The sequence below is a fragment of the Lagopus muta genome, chromosome 2, assembly GCF_023343835.1.
Source record: "Lagopus muta isolate bLagMut1 chromosome 2, bLagMut1 primary, whole genome shotgun sequence".
Taxonomy (NCBI): domain Eukaryota; kingdom Metazoa; phylum Chordata; class Aves; order Galliformes; family Phasianidae; genus Lagopus; species Lagopus muta.
The window spans coordinates 13037421-13046497 of NC_064434.1; the positions used below are offsets into that span (position 1 = coordinate 13037421).

A 9077-nucleotide genomic window follows, 5' to 3' on the forward strand; every position below is an offset into this window, starting at 1 on the left:
GTGACTGGAGTTCCTATCTCCTATGCAGTTTGTGAAGTATATAAATCAAAATGAAAAGAAAAAAATAGAGGGAAAAAAATCCAATAGATGTATTTTCTTAATTTTTCATTTTATTGACCTGCTAAAATAAGCTCTGCCAGGTTTTGCATAGTTATCATACCACTATCTCATGAAACTTTAATGCTTGAAGTAGAGTTCTGCTTGGTTATTGAATTTAGCATTAATTTATATGTGAAGGGAACGTTGCTGCTGAGCAAAGATGTGAGCTCAATCACCAGACTGGGGAGCACGCATGCTCAAACTGTCCCTTTGCTGTTTCCTAAAAGAGTTCATCTTTGCTTCTGCAGACATGCAGAAAACTTAAAAAAAAAAAATCTCACTATATTTCTGTTCCAGTTGGGACACAGTGACTTTTATAGATATCATATGAACACAGAAAACTTTGCTTTGATTAGACGCACAAATTAAACTGTGCCTAACACTGGCTGGTTTCAGGTTCTTCTATAGGTGAGGTAAAAGCTCTGCAGTTGGCAACAAGAGATTAATGAAAGTCACCTGCCCAGGGAGGTGGTAGAGTCACTATCCATGGATGTTTTCAAGAAACATGTAGAGGTGGCACTGAGGGACATGGTTAGTGGGCATGGTCGGGATGGCTTGATGGTTGGACTAGAAATCTTAGAAGTCTTTTCCAACCTTTAAGATTCTATGAAAAGAAAATCTTCATAGATGTCACTATAAAATCTGTTATGACATGTGTAGCATTTTTAATGGGTAGAAGAGTTTCTGCCATTGCCCAGGACTGGCAGAGTCATTGTCCCCAGTGCAGATACTCCAGGGATATTCTTAAGTTCATTTCAGTACACAGAATATTGAATTCCACTTTGCTCTTTGCCTTCTTCACATTGAATCAATATGGTATCCTGAATAATATCATGAAAAATTACAGAAATCAAATTTTGTATACATATATTTGTTAATATCATATTTGTGTATAGCCTATACGTATGTAGTTTAAGTTAATAGATTTATTTCTGTTATTTTAGTGTATTGTAGCATCCCAATTAAGTTTAGGAATGAGAAAGTTTGCTATATGGAGCATGGAAGGAATTTATTAGCATCTAGTTACAAAATCTGTAAGAAAATTATTCACCACAAATTAAATCAGCTGCATAATTTGTACAAATTATAGTTGCTTCATCACAAAAGGAAATAGAAAAAGTCAAGCAAAGACATTTAAAAAAATAAAAGAAAGCAACATCTCTCCAGTACCAGCATGAAACACCAGCAAGAGGCAGAAGATGAGCAGTTCAGTGCACTCCACTGACAGAAATTTGTTTAATGACCTCCCAGAGAGAACAATGCAAACAAATGTGAATCTATTAGTTTGATAAAGCATTAAATTATGAACAGAAGGATAAAGCCTTTCAGGCTACAGTTTCTTTGAAGTAACAAATTCTTCTGAATACTATGATAACAAGCTCTATTTCTAGAGAGGGAGCTCTTACTATTACTCCTGTTGAGTTCTAAATGCCCCCAACTGCTCTGTCCTGGCAGAAGCAATTAACTACAGCCTGTGCTCTTAAAAGCCTCTTGGGTCTTCACCTTGCAAACATCTGCGTTTTTGTTTAGCTTTAAGCATCCCAGTAATCCTGGTAAGCTCGATGGCGGAACAAATGAGGATGACTGACAGCTGGAGAATACCGCAGTGCTCACCAGAGGCAGCACCAGCTCCACAGCCCTTCCCCTTCACTGGGAATGAGACATTGTCATCCTCCTTGCCCAGTGACCTTCTGATCATGGCTGCTGTAATGAGCAGGGAGCCCCATGCCAGGAACTGAAGCCTGCAGGGAGGAAAGGAAGCAAAGAATGAAACACATTTAGAAACAGAATCCTTCTCCGGGAACTCTGAAGAATCTATGCACTTTAATTTGCAATCCCCCCTCTTGTTTTCTCTAATTTATAATAAAGGTCATAAAATTCAGCTTGCACTGTGAGGCTAATATACCTGTGATGATGAGGACAGTGCAATAAACATGTTTACAATGTGGTAGCTGAAAGAAATCTTTTTCTTTTTTCTAATCCTTTATATCCCCTTTGATATCCATTCTCATTCTCTTGTACCTCAGTTCTTAGAAAACAAGCCACTGCTGTAAAAATTCAGACACAACAAAGAAAAAAAAAAAAAAAACATTTTGAAGATAATCCAGAACTTTTCTTACTAATGTGAATTACAGCAACAAACCAAATTAGCAGGTGATGATAAACCTGTCCAAATGTATCATAGGCAGAAAACCTCCAGCACTGAGCTGTAGCAGTGGTGACAGGAGCAGCACACACAGTTTCTGCTATTACTTTTTGTGCCTGGGGGGATCCAAGGGGCATTGCCTCTGCCAAACTTTGCCATACATACGAGACAGCTCCAGGGGTGACCAGTACTTTGCTCTTATACAGAGGTATCTGCAATGTCATGGCTTGCAGGCATGACAACCAGGCACCTCTGCTTTTCAAAGGGCTGGGACAATCAGCAGCAGCACCTTTGTCTGAAAAGTGCATCTCCAAACTATGACCAAGGTTCTGCTGGAACCACTCTACACTTTTCTTCCCCTAACTAAACTTGAAAGGTGCCATCTTTGTGTCAGGAAAATGCACCTGAAATAAGCTACTGCCTTTAAGTTTAAGAAAGACTTTCATGTCTAACATTTGGAACAGTAACGTCAAAGTACCTCAAATAAGGTACATCAAGGAGCTACTTCACACAAGAGCTGATGGCTCCAGAAGGATGAGCATAATGTAAAATATGGATTCTTGAGCAAATGTGTTCTTGACTACAAGTATAATCGCTACAGGCGTGCGCCTTTCCACTCTGGGAATTTACAACTGCACTGCACAGAAATAAGCATGTTCTTACAGAAAAATCACTCTTAAAATTCTGTGTAGGCCAAATTGTATACAGAATTGTTCACAGGACACCAACCACACAAACAGCAGTACTGGTCTGTGGCCATTCAGATACTGGCAAGTGTCAAAAGCATAAACAGAATAAGATTGATGTTCAAAAGAAGTTGTTGAACCTTTTCTCAGAAAATGCATACTGGGAACAGAGGGGGTGGAGAGGAAACGGGAAGCAAGTTATTTTAGCCATCTCTGGTACACTAAACCTTGGGACCTCAATAACAAACAACAAATATCTTTCTTCAGCATGGGACACATCTAACTTTGGAACTGTTTAATTTGTCTATCCTATACTGAGATGAATCATTCTCAAGAAGTGTTTCTGAAGGGAAGGCAGCCGAGCTAGCTCCAGTTAGATAACTGAGCCATGGTTACCTGTGCTGAGATAGAAGACTGTCCTATCTTTTATCTCTGTTATCTCCTATAAATTACTTTAAATGAAGCATCAGCTCCTCATGGCTGACAGAATGTCTTGCATTAGCCAGGCTCTCTGGCAGGCACAGTGATACACTGTCTAAAAGATGTAGAAGACAGGAGAGTGCCAAATCCATCAGAGAACTCACTGCTCAAACAAAACATTTGCTTATTTCTGGTGAAAGAATGCTATCTTCCTTGGTGGATAGTTTCTACTCTTGTTTGATACCTCTACATTTAGAGATGTACACACATGATACATACATGTAAATCAGCCCAGGACTGCTGGCAAAAAATAAAGATTTCTGTGCTTTGTTGTATCATAACTCAGAAATGCCAGTAGAACAAACATAGTAAATGCCTACTTTCCACACAAATTTATTTATATATTTACTTTTAAAGTCTCTCACAGAATTCTAGCATCTGCTGAGAACTGCTGCCTGCAGAATCTGAAGGAAGAGTGGGAAGGTAAAGGACACAAGTCCTCCAAGGCAGAGGATCAGAAACTACAGTGTTTCTTATTCATATAGCTCCATTCAGAAGTTAACCTAAAACTCTGTAGTGAAGCAGTCACACACAAGTACTCATCCTTGGTTAGTTCAAATAGTAATTATTTTCCAGTGGGAAAATACTCAGTAAATAAATTCATAAATACAATATGGATTAATAATCATTTTTAAGAATCTCATTTCAAAAGAATCCATGTGAATGTGGATGGCATAAGTTACAAGTATTGTCAGGTTAACAGTTCTACTGCTTTTGAAAAGTCACAGTGTACATATGACTTTTCTAATACAGTCACATACACTGTGGAGGCCAGCTTCTTTCCAGCTTTCATAATTCTTCTTAACATATAAGAATCTTTTCCCATGTGTACATCTTGTCCTCTTCTTTGACTCTATAGGAACATAGAGTCACACAGCACAAGTCTTTGAGGCAATTTAAAATGATTCATTTGAGAGGGAAATGCACACAAACCCCTTCCAGCAACAGACTGGGAACCTCAGTTGTATCACAGCAAAACCTGGAGATTAGTCATGCTGCCTTAATGCAAATAATTGCAGCCCTTGCTTACATTTACCACGGTAATGCTTGTCTTTTGTGAGATAATGCCTTTTAAACACTACCCAGCACAAACTTTCCTAAGCTTAACTGACTCCCTCAATCCCAGCAGTGTTAATCCATGATTAACTCCTTGATATCTAGGTCTGTTCTTTAAACCTCAGAAAATGTAACTCATCTCAACTGCTCCTTAATATTATGTTCTTCTACTTCCCTTCCTTAATAGCCTCAGGCATTGCTCTGCCTTCCTTCCTGTCTGGCCCAAGGATACACCAGCAAATAAGTTCTCAAGGTGGAAGGAGGAACATGCTGACTGTACTGCAAGCAGCTGGAAAGTGGACCAGTCTTTTCTAGAGATCCAGTTTATAATCCACCAAGATTACTAAACAGGTTTGGATAATGCTGTATAAGTCAATGCAACAGACAGACTGTAAAGATTTAAAACCTAATTCTGTGCTTTTGATCAAGCATTAAATAAAAAAAATAAATAATCCCATGGGGATGCTTTGCTTTCAAAATAAGGAAACTTTATGAAAAAAATCAATTTTGTTTTAAATGGACTTTCATAAATGTGAGACATCCTAGAATACAAAATAAATTAAAAAATAATAAATACACTTAAAATGCCATACTGGGTAGAAAAAGAACTGGGCCTACTTCACCAATTTATACATGAAAGAGTCATACGGGAACTGAATAATCTCACACTGTTAAGGGACAGGCTGGGCAACACCAGATATTCTTCAACCTTTGTTCTGTAATTCTCTGATATAGCATAAGAAAATTGAAACATTAATTGGCTCCCTCATCATACATAAACGTGAACTACTACTTCTTTTTAATTTTACCGCAATGTAAAAATATTTATGCATGAAGAAAACATTTGAATAGGTCTTTTCACAGACAAAAAGAAAATAGAACGTCTGTTCTTATCACAGTGAGCAGCTGGGAAAAAATAAAATAAAATAGAGCAATACAAAAATAGGAAGACATAAAGACCACGGAAACAATAGAAACAGAGAGTGCAGTAGTGAGAAAGAGAACAAATCAGTCCTGAGAGGAACAGAGTTCACACAAATCAATATGGAAAGTTACAGCCCAGGTCTCATTACACGGGATGGTTGACTGAGGAATTGAATTAAGGTTTGCCAAGATGAGTAGGGATAGAAGAAAAGAATTGCTCTGTGCTGTCAGGAACCTTTGCTTGCACATTTTCTGATGAACACCACCTTCAACAATCTTAGATTTTGCTGTAGTAAACTCAGCGTGTGCCAGAAATAAAGCAACTGGGAGTAACAAAAGAAATTCAGGCGTGGTTTCCATTTTAAGTGTTGCTATCCTGTTGAAACAAAATGCAAAGGGAGAGGAATACCAAAATCGCACTTCCTTCTGTCAAAATATTTCTTTTTCATGGTATCTGTAATCTACCTGTATAAAATGCAATAAAGCTGAGTCCATCTTAAGGAGAAAGAATGAATAGAGTGTATTGAAAAAGCATGTCACACAGTTGGAAAGAGGGTTGAAAATTATATGACAAAACTAAGGTCATGTTTAAAATAAGAGAAAACAAAATCATGTTTAAGTTCAATGAAAAAAAATTATCTTTTGATAAGTGGAATCATATGTTGAATAAGAGCACCAAACAATCCCATTCATCTTAAAAATAAATCTCTACTTCCATCACTTGTTAATCTTGGCATAACTGCAGAATTGTGTTCCCATTGCATATTTAGACCTGACGAAATGTACGTTGCTTTTTCTTCCTGGAAAATTCAAGCTAATTATTGATGTCATTACTGTATTTACCTGATCATGGGTTGCGCTGAGAATCACAAATTGGCAAAATACTCTGGACATAGATCCAACCATCTCTGCCAGTTCTTTTTCTCACGCAGAAGATTACCAAAAGACACAAGTGACCCTGAAGCATGGATAAATGATGAGTCCTTGGAAATATGATTAAATTTAAGCCTGAATTCCTCCATCATGCAGTGGCTGTTTAATAAAAAAAGAAATACTCCAGATGTTACAGTGTTAGAGACACTTTTAGATGTTCACCTTATTTTAAAGGTCCAGATTTGCTTGTTAATTGGAAATTAATAATTTGCTTGTTTTATGATGAAGCTATCTGAATCAACAAATTAATACCCAGTTATACTGCAACTTGTCAGTGTGATTAGGAATAGGACCTGCATAATCATTTTTATCAAATGATATTCAGTATACTTATAATAAATATTATTTATGATTACATACTTAGTGTGCTGATTCACATACTTGTGAATTATATTCTTAAATGTTGTATCACATTTATCTCATTATTCCCACTAAAGTCAATGGTAAAGTTATTAAACTCAAAGTGAAAAGTGTTCAAGTAATGTTTAATGTGAGAGAAGTATACTCTATGTATAAAGGAAAAAGACACCATATACATACTTTATTATATTAAAACCCTCTGCAGCAACAAGCAGACACAAAAAGTTATTCACAACATAGAACTGAAGTGTATACTAATGCAGTAATGTTTACTATACACTAAAGTTCAAGACACTGCAATAACAAAAATCACATACACAAACAGATATCATAAAGCTGAAAGTCTTGTTTTGCCAAATGTCTTGCAATACTGCCACTGTTTATCAAAGAAGAGCAAGAGAGGATTTGAGACATTATTGGCTGTGTTGTTCAAGCAATGATTATACCCATTTTTTCCTCCTCTGCTTTGTAGGAGTTGGATGATAATCATCCCCAGAGCACTGGAATCCAAGCTAGGAGTCCTCTTTCCTCAGAAAGATTACATGGGAATGAATGTTAGCAAATAAAATTTTGTGTCATATTTTGTAAATAAATATATCATAAAGATATATTTAAAAGATATCATTTTTACAGTTGTAAAAATTATCTTCATTATGGCAAAGCTTAATTTCTGTGTTAGCTCAGAATATGTACTAATAACAACAACAAGGTATGGAATATTTCATTTTTATCAAATATAGGCAGTTTTCACATTAAATTTTATAATCTACAGACTTCCTTCTATCTCCATAGGATACTCCTCATACTTACAAACTCATCTTCCACAAACGCTCTTTGTTAAGTAATATCCTATCATTCTTTCTTACATCTTATCTCCTTTCTTATAAATTAATTCCAAAGAATACACTTGAGTTCAATATATTTTGACCTTTATAAGAAGCTTTAGCAAGGTAGACCATTCTTTCATGCTCCTCAGCATTTTTCTGCCAAGGAAATTTTTTCAGGACTTCTCATTTATTGATTAATTTATTGTAATTAGAAAGCACTTCTTTAGATAAGAGAAAATTAAAGCAGAAGAATAAAAACAGGCAAGAAAGCAAGATTATAGTAATGAGGATCAGTAACAAGGACAAGGACATTCATGGTCAAAACACACATGTACCATGAGGAGAGAGAGGAAATAGAGAATACCTAGTCTAAATCTACCCTCTTCCATTTTAAAAACATTTCCCCTAGTAATTTATCTCACTCCTTAATTTAGTCTCATGAACCCATATAGAATCATAGAACTGAGTAGGAAGCAACCCTTAAAAGCCACCTGGTTCAGCTCTACTGCAATGAACACAGACACCTACAGTTAGATCAGCTTGCTTAGAGTTCCATCCAGACAGATCTCAGACGTTTCCAGGGACATGGCATCCACCATCTCTCTGGGCAGCCCGTACCACTGTCTCATCACCCTTACTGTAATAGCAGCAGTTTTTGTACTGCAGGCTACAAAGCAGCGATCAAACGTCAACCAAGAACTTTGTCTGGATTATGCCACCGGCCTGCAAAAATTGGAACTCTTGCCATCCTCCTTAATGTCTTCTAGGTCTGTCCCTGGCCTCGACCAACAGTTCAGCACAAACACTACTAAACCCTACAGAGGTCACTGCAGCATCCCTCCCTACCCTGCTCAACAGCTCCAGTAGGCCGGAGGACTCGATGAGAAGTCAACCAGCTGGACTAAAATCCCCGCGCTCAAAGCAGGGCGAGCCATCGTTTTCCTGTTTGGCCGCCAGGTGGCAGTACAACACCGCCGTCGGAGCTGTGCGGACGCTCAAGCTGCAGCCGCAGCCCCAGCGGACAGCTCTATCGCACGGAGGAGACCTAAGCTACCTTAAGCACCCATCTGTTCTTCAGCTTAGAACGGAAAAGTTCTGCAAACATCTTTCTCCTCTTTCGCCATCAGGAAAGTTTATATTCATATTTTCCTAACGTGTAGAAATCTAAGACGAGATTATCAGTGGGGGGGATGGACACCTGCAGGACAAGTAGAACAAATTTTTAATAACATTTCTTTCACTTGAACATAATTTTAAATGCCAAAATGATCAGTCTGCAGATTAAAATATATTAGTCATCAGAAAAACACTCCTACCTGCTCTACTTCAGTTTCATCCAGTAGAGATTCTCTTTATTTTTACTGAGCTGAATCTATTTAAAATATCAGCTAATACTCTGCACCTGTATGCCTTCCTCCAACAGAGCAGATGCAGCTGCTTTCTCAGGGTCTTAAAGAGCCCACATGCTTTGCTACAATGTGATAACCTTGATGGTAGATATTCTTCAATCTTATTCACAACATAGCTGCAATATGAATCTGGAATGCTGAAATGGCCCTATGATGA

At 37.5% G+C, this 9077-nt stretch overlaps 1 long non-coding RNA gene across 1 annotated transcript; it reads right to left on the reverse strand.

Annotated features, from left to right (window-relative positions):
* Window positions 1-783: 783 nt before the first annotated feature.
* LOC125689283 (uncharacterized) lies at window positions 784-8852 on the reverse strand. Its single transcript, XR_007375165.1, has 3 exons — window positions 8828-8852; window positions 6235-6423; window positions 784-1841 (listed from the first exon to the last, which is right to left on the reverse strand). It is a non-coding gene; the product is annotated as an uncharacterized LOC125689283 (long non-coding RNA).
* Window positions 8853-9077: the final 225 nt, after the last annotated feature.